An 18,825-nucleotide genomic window follows, 5' to 3' on the forward strand; every position below is an offset into this window, starting at 1 on the left:
GGGAGCCCCTTGTCTCTGTCATCCACACTGACGAATTTTATTGGCTGCTGGTCTTCAATATGTAAATTTACAAAGTACAGGCATTTTTGTCATCTTTTGCCAACGCTATGGATAGGAAATGTTTTCTATGGTGTTGCGGGAAAGGTTTTCCTATGCAGAAATGGAGGGGCTTTTTGTTGCCTTTGGGACGATAGACGCTTTCCCACCCTAAGTGAGATGGGTGGCAGCTTCTTCCACCTGCCTGGGCTGCCCTTTGTGCTATTAAGACTATACTTTCAGGGATCATTTCTATAGTTCTTAACTGAGGAAATGTGTTCGAAAGTGTCTGGTCTTCGCTAACCACGAGGAAGAGTTGAAGTGTTCTCTTCTGAGCGTGAAGCAAGTGGACAGTGTTGCATTTATGCAGCTGCTGTCTGCTATTGATGACCGTTCCTCTCTCCCTTTCAGGAGGGTTGGAGGAAGGGAACACAAACTGAGTGGTTAGCTGCTTATTATTCTGGTGAAAAATAGAGACAGCTCCCCTGTTCTTAGGGTTGCTTGGTGTCTGTGCTGTCGATTATGTGGGTTCTGATTTGTTAGCTGTGCAAATCTCCACATGGACCAAACACCTTGCGTCGCCCCGGTAAACACAATTGGCCGTGGGCCCTTTTGTGCGCTGCCCTGGGGGACCCAAGCGACAAGTTCCGGCTGTTGCATGCTGGCCTACTTCCATTTCACAAAGGTTAAGCCATTCTGATTTGCCACTGTTTTCCATCTGGCGCAATCCTCGTGCTTCTGTGAAAACAACACTGTACTGCCCTTTTGGGGGATTTGAATCTGCCTATTCAGCTGGGTACTTTTCAGGTCCGACTCAAATGCTTGTCTGGCCAATGCGCGCAATACCCTTCCATCACATGCATTACGTTCTCATAAAAGTCACACCGCCATTGTTCACGTTGCCTCCCACTTATGCTTGCTCGAATTCCACTGCAAAGCTTCCCAGATATTGAATAACACTCATTGCCATCGTAATATGGCCACTCTGTTTACTGAGGCCAGCCTTGGCTGGGCCATGGGAGCCCCTTGTCTCTGTCATCCACACTGACGAATTTTATTGGCTGCTGGTCTTCAATATGTAAATTTACAAAGTACAGGCATTTTTGTCATCTTTTGCCAACGCTATGGATAGGAAATGTTTTCTATGGTGTTGCGGGAAAGGTTTTCCTATGCAGAAATGGAGGGGCTTTTTGTTGCCTTTGGGACGATAGACGCTTTCCCACCCTAAGTGAGATGGGTGGCAGCTTCTTCCACCTGCCTGGGCTGCCCTTTGTGCTATTAAGACTATACTTTCAGGGATCATTTCTATAGTTCTTAACTGAGGAAATGTGTTCGAAAGTGTCTGGTCTTCGCTAACCACGAGGAAGAGTTGAAGTGTTCTCTTCTGAGCGTGAAGCAAGTGAACAGTGTTGCATTTATGCAGCTGCTGTCTGCTATTGATGACCGTTCCTCTCTCCCTTTCAGGAGGGTTGGAGGAAGGGAACACAAACTGAGTGGTTAGCTGCTTATTATTCTGGTGAAAAATAGAGACAGCTCCCCTGTTCTTAGGGTTGCTTGGTGTCTGTGCTGTCGATTATGTGGGTTCTGATTTGTTAGCTGTGCAAATCTCCACATGGACCAAACACCTTGCGTCGCCCCGGTAAACACAATTGGCCGTGGGCCCTTTTGTGCGCTGCCCTGGGGGACCCAAGCGACAAGTTCCGGCTGTTGCATGCTGGCCTACTTCCATTTCACAAAGGTTAAGCCATTCTGATTTGCCACTGTTTTCCATCTGGCGCAATCCTCGTGCTTCTGTGAAAACAACACTGTACTGCCCCTTTGGGGGATTTGAATCTGCCTATTCAGCTGGGTACTTTTCAGGTCCGACTCAAATGCTTGTCTGGCCAATGCGCGCAATACCCTTCCATCACATGCATTACGTTCTCATAAAAGTCACACCGCCATTGTTCACGTTGCCTCCCACTTATGCTTGCTCGAATTCCACTGCAAAGCTTCCCAGATATTGAATAACACTCATTGCCATCGTAATATGGCCACTCTGTTTACTGAGGCCAGCCTTGGCTGGGCCATGGGAGCCCCTTGTCTCTGTCATCCACACTGACGAATTTTATTGGCTGCTGGTCTTCAATATGTAAATTTCCAAAGTACAGGCATTTTTGTCATCTTTTGCCAACGCTATGGATAGGAAATGTTTTCTATGGTGTTGTGGGAAAGGTTTTCCTATGCAGAAATGGAGGGGCTTTTTGTTGCCTTTGGGACGATAGACGCTTTCCCACCCTAAGTGAGATGGGTGGCAGCTTCTTCCACCTGCCTGGGCTGCCCTTTGTGCTATTAAGACTATACTTTCAGGGATCATTTCTATAGTTCTTAACTGAGGAAATGTGTTCGAAAGTGTCTGGTCTTCGCTAACCACGAGGAAGAGTTGAAGTGTTCTCTTCTGAGCGTGAAGCAAGTGAACAGTGTTGCATTTATGCAGATGCTGTCTGCTATTGATGACCGTTCCTCTCTCCCTTTCAGGAGGGTTGGAGGAAGGGAACACAAACTGAGGGGTTAGCTGCTTATTATTCTGGTGAAAAATAGAGACAGCTCCCCTGTTCTTAGGGTTGCTTGGTGTCTGTGCTGTCGATTATGTGGGTTCTGATTTGTTAGCTGTGCAAATCTCCACATGGACCAAACACCTTGCGTCGCCCCGGTAAACACAATTGGCCGTGGGCCCTTTTGTGCGCTGCCCTGGGGGACCCAAGCGACAAGTTCCGGCTGTTGCATGCTGGCCTACTTCCATTTCACAAAGGTTAAGCCATTCTGATTTGCCACTGTTTTCCATCTGGCGCAATCCTCGTGCTTCTGTGAAAACAACACTGTACTGCCCCTTTGGGGGATTTGAATCTGCCTATTCAGCTGGGTACTTTTCAGGTCCGACTCAAATGCTTGTCTGGCCAATGCGCGCAATACCCTTCCATCACATGCATTACGTTCTCATAAAAGTCACACCGCCATTGTTCACGTTGCCTCCCACTTATGCTTGGTCGAATTCCACTGCAAAGCTTCCCAGATATTGAATAACACTCATTGCCATCGTAATATGGCCACTCTGTTTACTGAGGCCAGCCTTGGCTGGGCCATGGGAGCCCCTTGTCTCTGTCATCCACACTGACGAATTTTATTGGCTGCTGGTCTTCAATATGTAAATTTACAAAGTACAGGCATTTTTGTCATCTTTTGCCAACGCTATGGATAGGAAATGTTTTCTATGGTGTTGTGGGAAAGGTTTTCCTATGCAGAAATGGAGGGGCTTTTTGTTGCCTTTGGGACGATAGACGCTTTCCCACCCTAAGTGAGATGGGTGGCAGCTTCTTCCACCTGCCTGGGCTGCCCTTTGTGCTATTAAGACTATACTTTCAGGGATCATTTCTATAGTTCTTAACTGAGGAAATGTGTTCGAAAGTGTCTGGTCTTCGCTAACCACGAGGAAGAGTTGAAGTGTTCTCTTCTGAGCGTGAAGCAAGTGAACAGTGTTGCATTTATGCAGATGCTGTCTGCTATTGATGACCGTTCCTCTCTCCCTTTCAGGAGGGTTGGAGGAAGGGAACACAAACTGAGTGGTTAGCTGCTTATTATTCTGGTGAAAAATAGAGACAGCTCCCCTGTTCTTAGGGTTGCTTGGTGTCTGTGCTGTCGATTATGTGGGTTCTGATTTGTTAGCTGTGCAAATCTCCACATGGACCAAACACCTTGCGTCGCCCCGGTAAACACAATTGGCCGTGGGCCCTTTTGTGCGCTGCCCTGGGGGACCCAAGCGACAAGTTCCGGCTGTTGCATGCTGGCCTACTTCCATTTCACAAAGGTTAAGCCATTCTGATTTGCCACTGTTTTCCATCTGGCGCAATCCTCGTGCTTCTGTGAAAACAACACTGTACTGCCCCTTTGGGGGATTTGAATCTGCCTATTCAGCTGGGTACTTTTCAGGTCCGACTCAAATGCTTGTCTGGCCAATGCGCGCAATACCCTTCCATCACATGCATTACGTTCTCATAAAAGTCACACCGCCATTGTTCACGTTGCCTCCCACTTATGCTTGGTCGAATTCCACTGCAAAGCTTCCCAGATATTGAATAACACTCATTGCCATCGTAATATGGCCACTCTGTTTACTGAGGCCAGCCTTGGCTGGGCCATGGGAGCCCCTTGTCTCTGTCATCCACACTGACGAATTTTATTGGCTGCTGGTCTTCAATATGTAAATTTACAAAGTACAGGCATTTTTGTCATCTTTTGCCAACGCTATGGATAGGAAATGTTTTCTATGGTGTTGCGGGAAAGGTTTTCCTATGCAGAAATGGAGGGGCTTTTTGTTGCATTTGGGACGATAGACGCTTTCCCACCCTAAGTGAGATGGGTGGCAGCTTCTTCCACCTGCCTGGGCTGCCCTTTGTGCTATTAAGACTATACTTTCAGGAATCATTTCTATAGTTCTTAACTGAGGAAATGTGTTCGAAAGTGTCTGGTCTTCGCTAACCACGAGGAAGAGTTGAAGTGTTCTCTTCTGAGCGTGAAGCAAGTGGACAGTGTTGCATTTATGCAGCTGCTGTCTGCTATTGATGACCGTTCCTCTCTCCCTTTCAGGAGGGTTGGAGGAAGGGAACACAAACTGAGTGGTTAGCTGCTTATTATTCTGGTGAAAAATAGAGACAGCTCCCCTGTTCTTAGGGTTGCTTGGTGTCTGTGCTGTCGATTATGTGGGTTCTGATTTGTTAGCTGTGCAAATCTCCACATGGACCAAACACCTTGCGTCGCCCCGGTAAACACAATTGCCGTGGGCCCTTTTGTGCGCTGCCCTGGGGGACCCAAGCGACAAGTTCCGGCTGTTGCATGCTGGCCTACTTCCATTTCACAAAGGTTAAGCCATTCTGATTTGCCACTGTTTTTCATCTGGCGCAATCCTCGTGCTTCTGTGAAAACAACACTGTACTGCCTTTGAATCTGCCTATTCAGCTGGGTACTTTTCAGGTCCGACTCAAATGCTTGTCTGGCCAATGCGCGCAATACCCTTCCATCACATGCATTACGTTCTCATAAAAGTCACACCGCCATTGTTCACGTTGCCTCCCACTTATGCTTGCTCGAATTCCACTGCAAAGCTTCCCAGATATTGAATAACACTCATTGCCATCGTAATATGGCCACTCTGTTTACTGAGGCCAGCCTTGGCTGGGCCATGGGAGCCCCTTGTCTCTGTCATCCACACTGACGAATTTTATTGGCTGCTGGTCTTCAATATGTAAATTTACAAAGTACAGGCATTTTTGTCATCTTTTGCCAACGCTATGGATAGGAAATGTTTTCTATGGTGTTGCGGGAAAGGTTTTCCTATGCAGAAATGGAGGGGCTTTTTGTTGCCTTTGGGACGATAGACGCTTTCCCACCCTAAGTGAGATGGGTGGCAGCTTCTTCCACCTGCCTGGGCTGCCCTTTGTGCTATTAAGACTATACTTTCAGGGATCATTTCTATAGTTCTTAACTGAGGAAATGTGTTCGAAAGTGTCTGGTCTTCGCTAACCACGAGGAAGAGTTGAAGTGTTCTCTTCTGAGCGTGAAGCAAGTGGACAGTGTTGCATTTATGCAGCTGCTGTCTGCTATTGATGACCGTTCCTCTCTCCCTTTCAGGAGGGTTGGAGGAAGGGAACACAAACTGAGTGGTTAGCTGCTTATTATTCTGGTGAAAAATAGAGACAGCTCCCCTGTTCTTAGGGTTGCTTGGTGTCTGTGCTGTCGATTATGTGGGTTCTGATTTGTTAGCTGTGCAAATCTCCACATGGACCAAACACCTTGCGTCGCCCCGGTAAACACAATTGGCCGTGGGCCCTTTTGTGCGCTGCCCTGGGGGACCCAAGCGACAAGTTCCGGCTGTTGCATGCTGGCCTACTTCCATTTCACAAAGGTTAAGCCATTCTGATTTGCCACTGTTTTCCATCTGGCGCAATCCTCGTGCTTCTGTGAAAACAACACTGTACTGCCCTTTTGGGGGATTTGAATCTGCCTATTCAGCTGGGTACTTTTCAGGTCCGACTCAAATGCTTGTCTGGCCAATGCGCGCAATACCCTTCCATCACATGCATTACGTTCTCATAAAAGTCACACCGCCATTGTTCACGTTGCCTCCCACTTATGCTTGCTCGAATTCCACTGCAAAGCTTCCCAGATATTGAATAACACTCATTGCCATCGTAATATGGCCACTCTGTTTACTGAGGCCAGCCTTGGCTGGGCCATGGGAGCCCCTTGTCTCTGTCATCCACACTGACGAATTTTATTGGCTGCTGGTCTTCAATATGTAAATTTACAAAGTACAGGCATTTTTGTCATCTTTTGCCAACGCTATGGATAGGAAATGTTTTCTATGGTGTTGCGGGAAAGGTTTTCCTATGCAGAAATGGAGGGGCTTTTTGTTGCCTTTGGGACGATAGACGCTTTCCCACCCTAAGTGAGATGGGTGGCAGCTTCTTCCACCTGCCTGGGCTGCCCTTTGTGCTATTAAGACTATACTTTCAGGGATCATTTCTATAGTTCTTAACTGAGGAAATGTGTTCGAAAGTGTCTGGTCTTCGCTAACCACGAGGAAGAGTTGAAGTGTTCTCTTCTGAGCGTGAAGCAAGTGAACAGTGTTGCATTTATGCAGCTGCTGTCTGCTATTGATGACCGTTCCTCTCTCCCTTTCAGGAGGGTTGGAGGAAGGGAACACAAACTGAGTGGTTAGCTGCTTATTATTCTGGTGAAAAATAGAGACAGCTCTCCTGTTCTTAGGGTTGCTTGGTGTCTGTGCTGTCGATTATGTGGGTTCTGATTTGTTAGCTGTGCAAATCTCCACATGGACCAAACACCTTGCGTCGCCCCGGTAAACACAATTGGCCGTGGGCCCTTTTGTGCGCTGCCCTGGGGGACCCAAGCGACAAGTTCCGGCTGTTGCATGCTGGCCTACTTCCATTTCACAAAGGTTAAGCCATTCTGATTTGCCACTGTTTTCCATCTGGCGCAATCCTCGTGCTTCTGTGAAAACAACACTGTACTGCCCCTTTGGGGGATTTGAATCTGCCTATTCAGCTGGGTACTTTTCAGGTCCGACTCAAATGCTTGTCTGGCCAATGCGCGCAATACCCTTCCATCACATGCATTACGTTCTCATAAAAGTCACACCGCCATTGTTCACGTTGCCTCCCACTTATGCTTGCTTGAATTCCACTGCAAAGCTTCCCAGATATTGAATAACACTCATTGCCATCGTAATATGGCCACTCTGTTTACTGAGGCCAGCCTTGGCTGGGCCATGGGAGCCCCTTGTCTCTGTCATCCACACTGACGAATTTTATTGGCTGCTGGTCTTCAATATGTAAATTTACAAAGTACAGGCATTTTTGTCATCTTTTGCCAACGCTATGGATAGGAAATGTTTTCTATGGTGTTGCGGGAAAGGTTTTCCTATGCAGAAATGGAGGGGCTTTTTGTTGCCTTTGGGACGATAGACGCTTTCCCACCCTAAGTGAGATGGGTGGCAGCTTCTTCCACCTGCCTGGGCTGCCCTTTGTGCTATTAAGACTATACTTTCAGGGATCATTTCTATAGTTCTTAACTGAGGAAATGTGTTCGAAAGTGTCTGGTCTTCGCTAACCACGAGGAAGAGTTGAAGTGTTCTCTTCTGAGCGTGAAGCAAGTGGACAGTGTTGCATTTATGCAGCTGCTGTCTGCTATTGATGACCGTTCCTCTCTCCCTTTCAGGAGGGTTGGAGGAAGGGAACACAAACTGAGTGGTTAGCTGCTTATTATTCTGGTGAAAAATAGAGACAGCTCCCCTGTTCTTAGGGTTGCTTGGTGTCTGTGCTGTCGATTATGTGGGTTCTGATTTGTTAGCTGTGCAAATCTCCACATGGACCAAACACCTTGCGTCGCCCCGGTAAACACAATTGCCGTGGGCCCTTTTGTGCGCTGCCCTGGGGGACCCAAGCGACAAGTTCCGGCTGTTGCATGCTGGCCTACTTCCATTTCACAAAGGTTAAGCCATTCTGATTTGCCACTGTTTTTCAACTGGCGCAATCCTCGTGCTTCTGTGAAAACAACACTGTACTGCCTTTGAATCTGCCTATTCAGCTGGGTACTTTTCAGGTCCGACTCAAATGCTTGTCTGGCCAATGCGCGCAATACCCTTCCATCACATGCATTACGTTCTCATAAAAGTCACACCGCCATTGTTCACGTTGCCTCCCACTTATGCTTGCTCGAATTCCACTGCAAAGCTTCCCAGATATTGAATAACACTCATTGCCATCGTAATATGGCCACTCTGTTTACTGAGGCCAGCCTTGGCTGGGCCATGGGAGCCCCTTGTCTCTGTCATCCACACTGACGAATTTTATTGGCTGCTGGTCTTCAATATGTAAATTTCCAAAGTACAGGCATTTTTGTCATCTTTTGCCAACGCTATGGATAGGAAATGTTTTCTATGGTGTTGTGGGAAAGGTTTTCCTATGCAGAAATGGAGGGGCTTTTTGTTGCCTTTGGGACGATAGACGCTTTCCCACCCTAAGTGAGATGGGTGGCAGCTTCTTCCACCTGCCTGGGCTGCCCTTTGTGCTATTAAGACTATACTTTCAGGGATCATTTCTATAGTTCTTAACTGAGGAAATGTGTTCGAAAGTGTCTGGTCTTCGCTAACCACGAGGAAGAGTTGAAGTGTTCTCTTCTGAGCGTGAAGCAAGTGAACAGTGTTGCATTTATGCAGATGCTGTCTGCTATTGATGACCGTTCCTCTCTCCCTTTCAGGAGGGTTGGAGGAAGGGAACACAAACTGAGTGGTTAGCTGCTTATTATTCTGGTGAAAAATAGAGACAGCTCCCCTGTTCTTAGGGTTGCTTGGTGTCTGTGCTGTCGATTATGTGGGTTCTGATTTGTTAGCTGTGCAAATCTCCACATGGACCAAACACCTTGCGTCGCCCCGGTAAACACAATTGGCCGTGGGCCCTTTTGTGCGCTGCCCTGGGGGACCCAAGCGACAAGTTCCGGCTGTTGCATGCTGGCCTACTTCCATTTCACAAAGGTTAAGCCATTCTGATTTGCCACTGTTTTCCATCTGGCGCAATCCTCGTGCTTCTGTGAAAACAACACTGTACTGCCCCTTTGGGGGATTTGAATCTGCCTATTCAGCTGGGTACTTTTCAGGTCCGACTCAAATGCTTGTCTGGCCAATGCGCGCAATACCCTTCCATCACATGCATTACGTTCTCATAAAAGTCACACCGCCATTGTTCACGTTGCCTCCCACTTATGCTTGGTCGAATTCCACTGCAAAGCTTCCCAGATATTGAATAACACTCATTGCCATCGTAATATGGCCACTCTGTTTACTGAGGCCAGCCTTGGCTGGGCCATGGGAGCCCCTTGTCTCTGTCATCCACACTGACGAATTTTATTGGCTGCTGGTCTTCAATATGTAAATTTACAAAGTACAGGCATTTTTGTCATCTTTTGCCAACGCTATGGATAGGAAATGTTTTCTATGGTGTTGTGGGAAAGGTTTTCCTATGCAGAAATGGAGGGGCTTTTTGTTGCCTTTGGGACGATAGACGCTTTCCCACCCTAAGTGAGATGGGTGGCAGCTTCTTCCACCTGCCTGGGCTGCCCTTTGTGCTATTAAGACTATACTTTCAGGGATCATTTCTATAGTTCTTAACTGAGGAAATGTGTTCGAAAGTGTCTGGTCTTCGCTAACCACGAGGAAGAGTTGAAGTGTTCTCTTCTGAGCGTGAAGCAAGTGAACAGTGTTGCATTTATGCAGATGCTGTCTGCTATTGATGACCGTTCCTCTCTCCCTTTCAGGAGGGTTGGAGGAAGGGAACACAAACTGAGTGGTTAGCTGCTTATTATTCTGGTGAAAAATAGAGACAGCTCCCCTGTTCTTAGGGTTGCTTGGTGTCTGTGCTGTCGATTATGTGGGTTCTGATTTGTTAGCTGTGCAAATCTCCACATGGACCAAACACCTTGCGTCGCCCCGGTAAACACAATTGGCCGTGGGCCCTTTTGTGCGCTGCCCTGGGGGACCCAAGCGACAAGTTCCGGCTGTTGCATGCTGGCCTACTTCCATTTCACAAAGGTTAAGCCATTCTGATTTGCCACTGTTTTCCATCTGGCGCAATCCTCGTGCTTCTGTGAAAACAACACTGTACTGCCCCTTTGGGGGATTTGAATCTGCCTATTCAGCTGGGTACTTTTCAGGTCCGACTCAAATGCTTGTCTGGCCAATGCGCGCAATACCCTTCCATCACATGCATTACGTTCTCATAAAAGTCACACCGCCATTGTTCACGTTGCCTCCCACTTATGCTTGGTCGAATTCCACTGCAAAGCTTCCCAGATATTGAATAACACTCATTGCCATCGTAATATGGCCACTCTGTTTACTGAGGCCAGCCTTGGCTGGGCCATGGGAGCCCCTTGTCTCTGTCATCCACACTGACGAATTTTATTGGCTGCTGGTCTTCAATATGTAAATTTACAAAGTACAGGCATTTTTGTCATCTTTTGCCAACGCTATGGATAGGAAATGTTTTCTATGGTGTTGCGGGAAAGGTTTTCCTATGCAGAAATGGAGGGGCTTTTTGTTGCATTTGGGACGATAGACGCTTTCCCACCCTAAGTGAGATGGGTGGCAGCTTCTTCCACCTGCCTGGGCTGCCCTTTGTGCTATTAAGACTATACTTTCAGGAATCATTTCTATAGTTCTTAACTGAGGAAATGTGTTCGAAAGTGTCTGGTCTTCGCTAACCACGAGGAAGAGTTGAAGTGTTCTCTTCTGAGCGTGAAGCAAGTGGACAGTGTTGCATTTATGCAGCTGCTGTCTGCTATTGATGACCGTTCCTCTCTCCCTTTCAGGAGGGTTGGAGGAAGGGAACACAAACTGAGTGGTTAGCTGCTTATTATTCTGGTGAAAAATAGAGACAGCTCCCCTGTTCTTAGGGTTGCTTGGTGTCTGTGCTGTCGATTATGTGGGTTCTGATTTGTTAGCTGTGCAAATCTCCACATGGACCAAACACCTTGCGTCGCCCCGGTAAACACAATTGCCGTGGGCCCTTTTGTGCGCTGCCCTGGGGGACCCAAGCGACAAGTTCCGGCTGTTGCATGCTGGCCTACTTCCATTTCACAAAGGTTAAACCATTCTGATTTGCCACTGTTTTTCATCTGGCGCAATCCTCGTGCTTCTGTGAAAACAACACTGTACTGCCTTTGAATCTGCCTATTCAGCTGGGTACTTTTCAGGTCCGACTCAAATGCTTGTCTGGCCAATGCGCGCAATACCCTTCCATCACATGCATTACGTTCTCATAAAAGTCACACCGCCATTGTTCACGTTGCCTCCCACTTATGCTTGCTCGAATTCCACTGCAAAGCTTCCCAGATATTGAATAACACTCATTGCCATCGTAATATGGCCACTCTGTTTACTGAGGCCAGCCTTGGCTGGGCCATGGGAGCCCCTTGTCTCTGTCATCCACACTGACGAATTTTATTGGCTGCTGGTCTTCAATATGTAAATTTACAAAGTACAGGCATTTTTGTCATCTTTTGCCAACGCTATGGATAGGAAATGTTTTCTATGGTGTTGCGGGAAAGGTTTTCCTATGCAGAAATGGAGGGGCTTTTTGTTGCCTTTGGGACGATAGACGCTTTCACACCCTAAGTGAGATGGGTGGCAGCTTCTTCCACCTGCCTGGGCTGCCCTTTGTGCTATTAAGACTATACTTTCAGGGATCATTTCTATAGTTCTTAACTGAGGAAATGTGTTCGAAAGTGTCTGGTCTTCGCTAACCACGAGGAAGAGTTGAAGTGTTCTCTTCTGAGCGTGAAGCAAGTGGACAGTGTTGCATTTATGCAGCTGCTGTCTGCTATTGATGACCGTTCCTCTCTCCCTTTCAGGAGGGTTGGAGGAAGGGAACACAAACTGAGTGGTTAGCTGCTTATTATTCTGGTGAAAAATAGAGACAGCTCCCCTGTTCTTAGGGTTGCTTGGTGTCTGTGCTGTCGATTATGTGGGTTCTGATTTGTTAGCTGTGCAAATCTCCACATGGACCAAACACCTTGCGTCGCCCCGGTAAACACAATTGGCCATGGGCCCTTTTGTGCGCTGCCCTGGGGGACCCAAGCGACAAGTTCCGGCTGTTGCATGCTGGCCTACTTCCATTTCACAAAGGTTAAGCCATTCTGATTTGCCACTGTTTTCCATCTGGCGCAATCCTCGTGCTTCTGTGAAAACAACACTGTACTGCCTTTGAATCTGCCTATTCAGCTGGGTACTTTTCAGGTCCGACTCAAATGCTTGTCTGGCCAATGCGCGCAATACCCTTCCATCACATGCATTACGTTCTCATAAAAGTCACACCGCCATTGTTCACGTTGCCTCCCACTTATGCTTGCTCGAATTCCACTGCAAAGCTTCCCAGATATTGAATAACACTCATTGCCATCGTAATATGGCCACTCTGTTTACTGAGGCCAGCCTTGGCTGGGCCATGGGAGCCCCTTGTCTCTGTCATCCACACTGACGAATTTTATTGGCTGCTGGTCTTCAATATGTAAATTTACAAAGTACAGGCATTTTTGTCATCTTTTGCCAACGCTATGGATAGGAAATGTTTTCTATGGTGTTGCGGGAAAGGTTTTCCTATGCAGAAATGGAGGGGCTTTTTGTTGCATTTGGGACGATAGACGCTTTCCCACCCTAAGTGAGATTGGTGGCAGCTTCTTCCACCTGCCTGGGCTGCCCTTTGTGCTATTAAGACTATACTTTCAGGGATCATTTCTATAGTTCTTAACTGAGGAAATGTGTTCGAAAGTGTCTGGTCTTCGCTAACCACGAGGAAGAGTTGAAGTGTTCTCTTCTGAGCGTGAAGCAAGTGGACAGTGTTGCATTTATGCAGCTGCTGTCTGCTATTGATGACCGTTCCTCTCTCCCTTTCAGGAGGGTTGGAGGAAGGGAACACAAACTGAGTGGTTAGCTGCTTATTATTCTGGTGAAAAATAGAGACAGCTCCCCTGTTCTTAGGGTTGCTTGGTGTCTGTGCTGTCGATTATGTGGGTTCTGATTTGTTAGCTGTGCAAATCTCCACATGGACCAAACACCTTGCGTCGCCCCGGTAAACACAATTGCCGTGGGCCCTTTTGTGCGCTGCCCTGGGGGACCCAAGCGACAAGTTCCGGCTGTTGCATGCTGGCCTACTTCCATTTCACAAAGGTTAAGCCATTCTGATTTGCCACTGTTTTTCATCTGGCGCAATCCTCGTGCTTCTGTGAAAACAACACTGTACTGCCTTTGAATCTGCCTATTCAGCTGGGTACTTTTCAGGTCCGACTCAAATGCTTGTCTGGCCAATGCGCGCAATACCCTTCCATCACATGCATTACGTTCTCATAAAAGTCACACCGCCATTGTTCACGTTGCCTCCCACTTATGCTTGCTCGAATTCCACTGCAAAGCTTCCCAGATATTGAATAACACTCATTGCCATCGTAATATGGCCACTCTGTTTACTGAGGCCAGCCTTGGCTGGGCCATGGGAGCCCCTTGTCTCTGTCATCCACACTGACGAATTTTATTGGCTGCTGGTCTTCAATATGTAAATTTACAAAGTACAGGCATTTTTGTCATCTTTTGCCAACGCTATGGATAGGAAATGTTTTCTATGGTGTTGCGGGAAAGGTTTTCCTATGCAGAAATGGAGGGGCTTTTTGTTGCCTTTGGGACGATAGACGCTTTCACACCCTAAGTGAGATGGGTGGCAGCTTCTTCCACCTGCCTGGGCTGCCCTTTGTGCTATTAAGACTATACTTTCAGGGATCATTTCTATAGTTCTTAACTGAGGAAATGTGTTCGAAAGTGTCTGGTCTTCGCTAACCACGAGGAAGAGTTGAAGTGTTCTCTTCTGAGCGTGAAGCAAGTGGACAGTGTTGCATTTATGCAGCTGCTGTCTGCTATTGATGACCGTTCCTCTCTCCCTTTCAGGAGGGTTGGAGGAAGGGAACACAAACTGAGTGGTTAGCTGCTTATTATTCTGGTGAAAAATAGAGACAGCTCCCCTGTTCTTAGGGTTGCTTGGTGTCTGTGCTGTCGATTATGTGGGTTCTGATTTGTTAGCTGTGCAAATCTCCACATGGACCAAACACCTTGCGTCGCCCCGGTAAACACAATTGGCCATGGGCCCTTTTGTGCGCTGCCCTGGGGGACCCAAGCGACAAGTTCCGGCTGTTGCATGCTGGCCTACTTCCATTTCACAAAGGTTAAGCCATTCTGATTTGCCACTGTTTTCCATCTGGCGCAATCCTCGTGCTTCTGTGAAAACAACACTGTACTGCCTTTGAATCTGCCTATTCAGCTGGGTACTTTTCAGGTCCGACTCAAATGCTTGTCTGGCCAATGCGCGCAATACCCTTCCATCACATGCATTACGTTCTCATAAAAGTCACACCGCCATTGTTCACGTTGCCTCCCACTTATGCTTGCTCGAATTCCACTGCAAAGCTTCCCAGATATTGAATAACACTCATTGCCATCGTAATATGGCCACTCTGTTTACTGAGGCCAGCCTTGGCTGGGCCATGGGAGCCCCTTGTCTCTGTCATCCACACTGACGAATTTTATTGGCTGCTGGTCTTCAATATGTAAATTTACAAAGTACAGGCATTTTTGTCATCTTTTGCCAACGCTATGGATAGGAAATGTTTTCTATGGTGTTGCGGGAAAGGTTTTCCTATGCAGAAATGGAGGGGCTTTTTGTTGCCTTTGGGACGATAGACGCTTTCCCACCCTAAGTGAGATGGGTGGCAGCTTCTTCCACCTGCCTGGGCTGCCCTTTGTGCTATTAAGACTATACTTTCAGGGATCATTTCTATAGTTCTTAACTGAGGAAATGTGTTCGAAAGTGTCTGGTCTTCGCTAACCACGAGGAAGAGTTGAAGTGTTCTCTTCTGAGCGTGAAGCAAGTGAACAGTGTTGCATTTATGCAGCTGCTGTCTGCTATTGATGACCGTTCCTCTCTCCCTTTCAGGAGGGTTGGAGGAAGGGAACACAAACTGAGTGGTTAGCTGCTTATTATTCTGGTGAAAAATAGAGACAGCTCCCCTGTTCTTAGGGTTGCTTGGTGTCTGTGCTGTCGATTATGTGGGTTCTGATTTGTTAGCTGTGCAAATCTCCACATGGACCAAACACCTTGCGTCGCCCCGGTAAACACAATTGCCGTGGGCCCTTTTGTGCGCTGCCCTGGGGGACCCAAGCGACAAGTTCCGGCTGTTGCATGCTGGCCTACTTCCATTTCACAAAGGTTAAGCCATTCTGATTTGCCACTGTTTTTCAACTGGCGCAATCCTCGTGCTTCTGTGAAAACAACACTGTACTGCCTTTGAATCTGCCTATTCAGCTGGGTACTTTTCAGGTCCGACTCAAATGCTTGTCTGGCCAATGCGCGCAATACCCTTCCATCACATGCATTACGTTCTCATAAAAGTCACACCGCCATTGTTCACGTTGCCTCCCACTTATGCTTGCTCGAATTCCACTGCAAAGCTTCCCAGATATTGAATAACACTCATTGCCATCGTAATATGGCCACTCTGTTTACTGAGGCCAGCCTTGGCTGGGCCATGGGAGCCCCTTGTCTCTGTCATCCACACTGACGAATTTTATTGGCTGCTGGTCTTCAATATGTAAATTTCCAAAGTACAGGCATTTTTGTCATCTTTTGCCAACGCTATGGATAGGAAATGTTTTCTATGGTGTTGTGGGAAAGGTTTTCCTATGCAGAAATGGAGGGGCTTTTTGTTGCCTTTGGGACGATAGACGCTTTCCCACCCTAAGTGAGATGGGTGGCAGCTTCTTCCACCTGCCTGGGCTGCCCTTTGTGCTATTAAGACTATACTTTCAGGGATCATTTCTATAGTTCTTAACTGAGGAAATGTGTTCGAAAGTGTCTGGTCTTCGCTAACCACGAGGAAGAGTTGAAGTGTTCTCTTCTGAGCGTGAAGCAAGTGAACAGTGTTGCATTTATGCAGATGCTGTCTGCTATTGATGACCGTTCCTCTCTCCCTTTCAGGAGGGTTGGAGGAAGGGAACACAAACTGAGTGGTTAGCTGCTTATTATTCTGGTGAAAAATAGAGACAGCTCCCCTGTTCTTAGGGTTGCTTGGTGTCTGTGCTGTCGATTATGTGGGTTCTGATTTGTTAGCTGTGCAAATCTCCACATGGACCAAACACCTTGCGTCGCCCCGGTAAACACAATTGGCCGTGGGCCCTTTTGTGCGCTGCCCTGGGGGACCCAAGCGACAAGTTCCGGCTGTTGCATGCTGGCCTACTTCCATTTCACAAAGGTTAAGCCATTCTGATTTGCCACTGTTTTCCATCTGGCGCAATCCTCGTGCTTCTGTGAAAACAACACTGTACTGCCCCTTTGGGGGATTTGAATCTGCCTATTCAGCTGGGTACTTTTCAGGTCCGACTCAAATGCTTGTCTGGCCAATGCGCGCAATACCCTTCCATCACATGCATTACGTTCTCATAAAAGTCACACCGCCATTGTTCACGTTGCCTCCCACTTATGCTTGGTCGAATTCCACTGCAAAGCTTCCCAGATATTGAATAACACTCATTGCCATCGTAATATGGCCACTCTGTTTACTGAGGCCAGCCTTGGCTGGGCCATGGGAGCCCCTTGTCTCTGTCATCCACACTGACGAATTTTATTGGCTGCTGGTCTTCAATATGTAAATTTACAAAGTACAGGCATTTTTGTCATCTTTTGCCAACGCTATGGATAGGAAATGTTTTCTATGGTGTTGTGGGAAAGGTTTTCCTATGCAGAAATGGAGGGGCTTTTTGTTGCCTTTGGGACGATAGACGCTTTCCCACCCTAAGTGAGATGGGTGGCAGCTTCTTCCACCTGCCTGGGCTGCCCTTTGTGCTATTAAGACTATACTTTCAGGGATCATTTCTATAGTTCTTAACTGAGGAAATGTGTTCGAAAGTGTCTGGTCTTCGCTAACCACGAGGAAGAGTTGAAGTGTTCTCTTCTGAGCGTGAAGCAAGTGAACAGTGTTGCATTTATGCAGATGCTGTCTGCTATTGATGACCGTTCCTCTCTCCCTTTCAGGAGGGTTGGAGGAAGGGAACACAAACTGAGTGGTTAGCTGCTTATTATTCTGGTGAAAAATAGAGACAGCTCCCCTGTTCTTAGGGTTGCTTGGTGTCTGTGCTGTCGATTATGTGGGTTCTGATTTGTTAGCTGTGCAAATCTCCACATGGACCAAACACCTTGCGTCGCCCCGGTAAACACAATTGGCCGTGGGCCCTTTTGTGCGCTGCCCTGGGGGACCCAAGCGACAAGTTCCGGCTGTTGCATGCTGGCCTACTTCCATTTCACAAAGGTTAAGCCATTCTGATTTGCCACTGTTTTCCATCTGGCGCAATCCTCGTGCTTCTGTGAAAACAACACTGTACTGCCCCTTTGGGGGATTTGAATCTGCCTATTCAGCTGGGTACTTTTCAGGTCCGACTCAAATGCTTGTCTGGCCAATGCGCGCAATACCCTTCCATCACATGCATTACGTTCTCATAAAAGTCACACCGCCATTGTTCACGTTGCCTCCCACTTATGCTTGGTCGAATTCCACTGCAAAGCTTCCCAGATATTGAATAACACTCATTGCCATCGTAATATGGCCACTCTGTTTACTGAGGCCAGCCTTGGCTGGGCCATGGGAGCCCCTTGTCTCTGTCATCCACACTGACGAATTTTATTGGCTGCTGGTCTTCAATATGTAAATTTACAAAGTACAGGCATTTTTGTCATCTTTTGCCAACGCTATGGATAGGAAATGTTTTCTATGGTGTTGCGGGAAAGGTTTTCCTATGCAGAAATGGAGGGGCTTTTTGTTGCATTTGGGACGATAGACGCTTTCCCACCCTAAGTGAGATGGGTGGCAGCTTCTTCCACCTGCCTGGGCTGCCCTTTGTGCTATTAAGACTATACTTTCAGGAATCATTTCTATAGTTCTTAACTGAGGAAATGTGTTCGAAAGTGTCTGGTCTTCGCTAACCACGAGGAAGAGTTGAAGTGTTCTCTTCTGAGCGTGAAGCAAGTGGACAGTGTTGCATTTATGCAGCTGCTGTCTGCTATTGATGACCGTTCCTCTCTCCCTTTCAGGAGGGTTGGAGGAAGGGAACACAAACTGAGTGGTTAGCTGCTTATTATTCTGGTGAAAAATAGAGACAGCTCCCCTGTTCTTAGGGTTGCTTGGTGTCTGTGCTGTCGATTATGTGGGTTCTGATTTGTTAGCTGTGCAAATCTCCACATGGACCAAACACCTTGCGTCGCCCCGGTAAACACAATTGCCGTGGGCCCTTTTGTGCGCTGCCCTGGGGGACCCAAGCGACAAGTTCCGGCTGTTGCATGCTGGCCTACTTCCATTTCACAAAGGTTAAACCATTCTGATTTGCCACTGTTTTTCATCTGGCGCAATCCTCGTGCTTCTGTGAAAACAACACTGTACTGCCTTTGAATCTGCCTATTCAGCTGGGTACTTTTCAGGTCCGACTCAAATGCTTGTCTGGCCAATGCGCGCAATACCCTTCCATCACATGCATTACGTTCTCATAAAAGTCACACCGCCATTGTTCACGTTGCCTCCCACTTATGCTTGCTCGAATTCCACTGCAAAGCTTCCCAGATATTGAATAACACTCATTGCCATCGTAATATGGCC

At 47.4% G+C, this 18,825-nt stretch overlaps 18 non-coding genes across 18 annotated transcripts; all 18 read left to right on the top strand.

Moving 5' to 3' along the window:
- The first annotated feature begins 263 nt into the window (after positions 1 to 263).
- On the top strand, positions 264 to 481 carry LOC138491060 (small nucleolar RNA U3). The gene has a single exon (XR_011275933.1). It is a non-coding gene; the product is annotated as a small nucleolar RNA U3 (small nucleolar RNA).
- Positions 482 to 1,316: 835 nt separating this feature from the next.
- Positions 1,317 to 1,534, top strand: LOC138490690 (small nucleolar RNA U3). The gene has a single exon (XR_011275608.1). It is a non-coding gene; the product is annotated as a small nucleolar RNA U3 (small nucleolar RNA).
- An 835-nt stretch (positions 1,535 to 2,369) lies between these two features.
- On the top strand, positions 2,370 to 2,587 carry LOC138490428 (small nucleolar RNA U3). The gene has a single exon (XR_011275457.1). It is a non-coding gene; the product is annotated as a small nucleolar RNA U3 (small nucleolar RNA).
- An 835-nt stretch (positions 2,588 to 3,422) lies between these two features.
- On the top strand, positions 3,423 to 3,640 carry LOC138490312 (small nucleolar RNA U3). The gene has a single exon (XR_011275353.1). It is a non-coding gene; the product is annotated as a small nucleolar RNA U3 (small nucleolar RNA).
- An 835-nt stretch (positions 3,641 to 4,475) lies between these two features.
- Positions 4,476 to 4,693, top strand: LOC138490751 (small nucleolar RNA U3). Its single transcript, XR_011275655.1, has one exon. It is a non-coding gene; the product is annotated as a small nucleolar RNA U3 (small nucleolar RNA).
- An 823-nt stretch (positions 4,694 to 5,516) lies between these two features.
- On the top strand, positions 5,517 to 5,734 carry LOC138491061 (small nucleolar RNA U3). Its single transcript, XR_011275934.1, has one exon. It is a non-coding gene; the product is annotated as a small nucleolar RNA U3 (small nucleolar RNA).
- Positions 5,735 to 6,569: 835 nt separating this feature from the next.
- On the top strand, positions 6,570 to 6,787 carry LOC138490692 (small nucleolar RNA U3). The gene has a single exon (XR_011275609.1). It is a non-coding gene; the product is annotated as a small nucleolar RNA U3 (small nucleolar RNA).
- An 835-nt stretch (positions 6,788 to 7,622) lies between these two features.
- On the top strand, positions 7,623 to 7,840 carry LOC138491062 (small nucleolar RNA U3). Its single transcript, XR_011275935.1, has one exon. It is a non-coding gene; the product is annotated as a small nucleolar RNA U3 (small nucleolar RNA).
- An 823-nt stretch (positions 7,841 to 8,663) lies between these two features.
- On the top strand, positions 8,664 to 8,881 carry LOC138490313 (small nucleolar RNA U3). Its single transcript, XR_011275354.1, has one exon. It is a non-coding gene; the product is annotated as a small nucleolar RNA U3 (small nucleolar RNA).
- An 835-nt stretch (positions 8,882 to 9,716) lies between these two features.
- On the top strand, positions 9,717 to 9,934 carry LOC138490314 (small nucleolar RNA U3). Its single transcript, XR_011275355.1, has one exon. It is a non-coding gene; the product is annotated as a small nucleolar RNA U3 (small nucleolar RNA).
- An 835-nt stretch (positions 9,935 to 10,769) lies between these two features.
- Positions 10,770 to 10,987, top strand: LOC138490752 (small nucleolar RNA U3). Its single transcript, XR_011275656.1, has one exon. It is a non-coding gene; the product is annotated as a small nucleolar RNA U3 (small nucleolar RNA).
- Positions 10,988 to 11,810: 823 nt separating this feature from the next.
- Positions 11,811 to 12,028, top strand: LOC138491063 (small nucleolar RNA U3). Its single transcript, XR_011275936.1, has one exon. It is a non-coding gene; the product is annotated as a small nucleolar RNA U3 (small nucleolar RNA).
- Positions 12,029 to 12,852: 824 nt separating this feature from the next.
- On the top strand, positions 12,853 to 13,070 carry LOC138491064 (small nucleolar RNA U3). Its single transcript, XR_011275937.1, has one exon. It is a non-coding gene; the product is annotated as a small nucleolar RNA U3 (small nucleolar RNA).
- An 823-nt stretch (positions 13,071 to 13,893) lies between these two features.
- LOC138491066 (small nucleolar RNA U3) lies at positions 13,894 to 14,111 on the top strand. Its single transcript, XR_011275938.1, has one exon. It is a non-coding gene; the product is annotated as a small nucleolar RNA U3 (small nucleolar RNA).
- Positions 14,112 to 14,935: 824 nt separating this feature from the next.
- On the top strand, positions 14,936 to 15,153 carry LOC138490693 (small nucleolar RNA U3). The gene has a single exon (XR_011275610.1). It is a non-coding gene; the product is annotated as a small nucleolar RNA U3 (small nucleolar RNA).
- An 823-nt stretch (positions 15,154 to 15,976) lies between these two features.
- On the top strand, positions 15,977 to 16,194 carry LOC138490315 (small nucleolar RNA U3). The gene has a single exon (XR_011275356.1). It is a non-coding gene; the product is annotated as a small nucleolar RNA U3 (small nucleolar RNA).
- An 835-nt stretch (positions 16,195 to 17,029) lies between these two features.
- On the top strand, positions 17,030 to 17,247 carry LOC138490316 (small nucleolar RNA U3). The gene has a single exon (XR_011275357.1). It is a non-coding gene; the product is annotated as a small nucleolar RNA U3 (small nucleolar RNA).
- An 835-nt stretch (positions 17,248 to 18,082) lies between these two features.
- LOC138490753 (small nucleolar RNA U3) lies at positions 18,083 to 18,300 on the top strand. Its single transcript, XR_011275657.1, has one exon. It is a non-coding gene; the product is annotated as a small nucleolar RNA U3 (small nucleolar RNA).
- The last annotated feature ends 525 nt before the right edge of the window (positions 18,301 to 18,825 follow it).

This window comes from Ambystoma mexicanum, chromosome 9 (assembly GCF_040938575.1).
Source record: "Ambystoma mexicanum isolate Mex_15411 chromosome 9, UKY_AmexF1_1, whole genome shotgun sequence".
In the NCBI taxonomy this organism is placed as follows: domain Eukaryota; kingdom Metazoa; phylum Chordata; class Amphibia; order Caudata; family Ambystomatidae; genus Ambystoma; species Ambystoma mexicanum.